Source organism: Alosa sapidissima, chromosome 18 (genome assembly GCF_018492685.1).
Source record: "Alosa sapidissima isolate fAloSap1 chromosome 18, fAloSap1.pri, whole genome shotgun sequence".
Lineage (NCBI taxonomy): Eukaryota > Metazoa > Chordata > Actinopteri > Clupeiformes > Clupeidae > Alosa > Alosa sapidissima.
In genome coordinates, this window is record NC_055974.1 from 8,800,541 (window position 1) to 8,803,040 (window position 2,500).

Here is a 2,500-nt window from a genome sequence, read left to right on the forward strand (position 1 = left end):
GAGAAACAGATCAGGATGGGGTGATGAAAGGAGAGACTAAGAGAGAGAGAGAGGGAGGGAGAGAGAAAGGTTACGAGGGAAGTGGCAACATCACTATAAATAGTTTGGTTGGTGAAACATGCACATCTGTGCTTATTTGTGTGTGTGTCTAAAGGCATATTATGTTTGTGTGTGTGTGTGTGTGTGTGCGTTGTGTTTGTGTGCGTCGTGTGTGTGTGTGTGTGTGTGTGTGTGTGAGTAATACACATAGGGCACAGTGCACAATTTGAGCTGTGTTCTAGATGACCAATTTCCTGTAAAATGTGAGTCTCAGCATATGATTGTGTCCGTGTGTGTGTGTGTGTGTGTGTTCCCATGATGATGTGTATATTTATAAAACTGTTTTATCACTTTACCTTTGCTGTCTGTGTGATCCAAAGTGTGAATCAGCTCCACATGTCAGAGAGTGTGTGTGTGTGTATGTGTGTGTGTGTGTGTGTGTGTAAGAGAGAGAGGCAACAGTGTGTAAGGGCGTCGTCCACGTGTAAATCCAGGCTCAGGTGTGTATCCTCTGGTAGGGGGAGGGTGGACGAGGCCGGCAGTACTTCGCTGGTACGAGTGTGTGTGTGTGTGTATATCATCGAGTGTGTATGCGTGTGTGCATTTGTATTCCAACTCTTGCAACATCAAAGACCGGATTTGGGTCGAATGAGTGAGGTTTCAATACAAGCGGTTAGTCCAGACGGAAAATTCCACTGTATGCTTGTCTGTGGTGTGTGTGTATATGTTTGTGTGTGTGCACGTGCCGGTAAGTAGATGTGCGTTCCATGAAAACATTTCCAGCAGAGTAAAGTCAAGACGTCTTTTCTATCCTTCGTCCACTGCTTTTTTTTTTTTGTCGTTTGTTTTTCCCCAAAAAAAAATATTTCTGCGTCCTCCCTGCTGTGTGCTTTCCTCAAGCTAACGAGCGCTGATCCAAAGCTCTGCTGTTCCTCGCACCTCTTCGCCAGTCCTCCTCTCCCTCGCTCCCCTTGTTCGCCACCTCCTGCACGGGCTCATCTGCTCATCAGCTCCCCCCCCCTCCTTTATTCCATCAGTGTTCCCTCCATCCTTTTTCCTTCTCCCCTTTCAGGGCTGGTCATCCTTTCCTTTTTTTTCCCTCCCCGCACGCCGGTTTCGGTCAAGGCATCAATTCAGTTGCCGTTGTCATTTAGGAGATTACATATGCTTAAAAAGGATCTCATGAATATTCCTGGAAAAACGGTTGCAATTATTTCTCTCCTGTCGTTTATTTTGTTTCCCTTCTTTTTTTTTTTTTTACTCCCAGAAAGGATCCTCTGTTCTTGGTATGCAGCGCTACACAGAGCAGATGCCAGTAAGCATAACCCAAATCTCTTAGGAGAGGAGGGAGAGGAAGAGGGGAGGAAAACAGATGGATGTAGAGAGGGAGCTTGTGGAAGAGAAGCAAAAGATGAGAAGGTCGCATCTGTACTCCTGAAATAGAGAAGAAGAAAGAAGAGGAGAGAGAGAGAGAGGAAAAGAAGGAGAGAAGTTGTTAGGGGTTTTTGCCGAGGCAGACTTGCAAAAGCCAAAACAACACATGCGTGCCCCCCGCTGACGTAAGAGGGAGCAAATAAATATAGACTTCATCGTAGTGCATTATCACCTCTCTTCTCCCTGGTGCTCAATTTCGTTTTCTCACCGTTTCTCTCGTTTGTATGTCACAGTCTTTTTTTTTTCTGTGCCCTTCTCTCTCCCTCTCTCTCTCTCCTTCTCTTTTGCCCTCTCTCTCTCTCTATCTCTCTCTCTTTTTGTCTCTCGGTCTGCTTTTTCTTCCTCTCTCAACACCAGCAACATTGATCTGTCTCCTAAATGTCACCCCTCCATGTTTGTGTTCACTCTCCTCTGCTCCTCTGCCTTCACGCCGCCCCTGGTTTTCCTCTTTTCTCCGAGTCCTCTGCCAGCTGTCAATCACACACAGGCCAGGTCACACCCTCAGGGATGACACTTTTTAAAAGAGCAGTCCACACCACACACACACACACACACACACACACACACACACACACACACACACACACACACACACATGTATGTACACAGACACACACTCATACAGTCACATTTTCTCACCATCATCATCTTCATATATATCTCTCACTGTCTGGGCATGTTTTAGACGTGCTCAGTATAGACGCAGTTATGTATGTGTCTGTGTGTGTGTGTGTGTGTGTGTGTGTGTGTGTGTCTGTGTGTGTGTCTGTGAGAGTCAGAAGAGTGAGACAGAGAGAGAGAGCGAGAGAGAGAGAAAGAGAGAGAGAATAATAGGGAGAGATAGAATTACAGAGTCTATTTGTGTCACAAACAAGGATTAGAAAACATGTCAAAGATCATCAAAATTATGTCTCAGTGACCGCATAAGGGATTATTTGTCTGCATCTCAATGGGATGGAGATTGGCTGTGTGTGTCTGTGTGTGTGTGTGTTAGAGAATAATTAATCATTTCATAAGAGATGTCAGT

The 2,500-nt window shown here is 45.5% G+C and overlaps 2 protein-coding genes across 2 annotated transcripts in view; one reads left to right on the forward strand and one right to left on the reverse strand.

Annotated features, from left to right (window-relative positions):
- pcxb (pyruvate carboxylase b) overlaps positions 1-2,500 on the forward strand; it is a 218,988-nt gene that overhangs the window by 160,804 nt on the left and 55,684 nt on the right. The gene's annotated exons all lie outside the window — the stretch shown is intronic.
- LOC121689907 (leucine-rich repeat and fibronectin type-III domain-containing protein 4) overlaps positions 1-2,500 on the reverse strand; it is a 39,433-nt gene that overhangs the window by 35,788 nt on the left and 1,145 nt on the right. Inside the window, exon 2 of the mRNA XM_042070142.1 lies at positions 396-1,473. The gene's annotated coding sequence lies outside the window, so the exon portion shown is untranslated. The remainder of the gene's footprint in view (positions 1-395; positions 1,474-2,500) is intronic.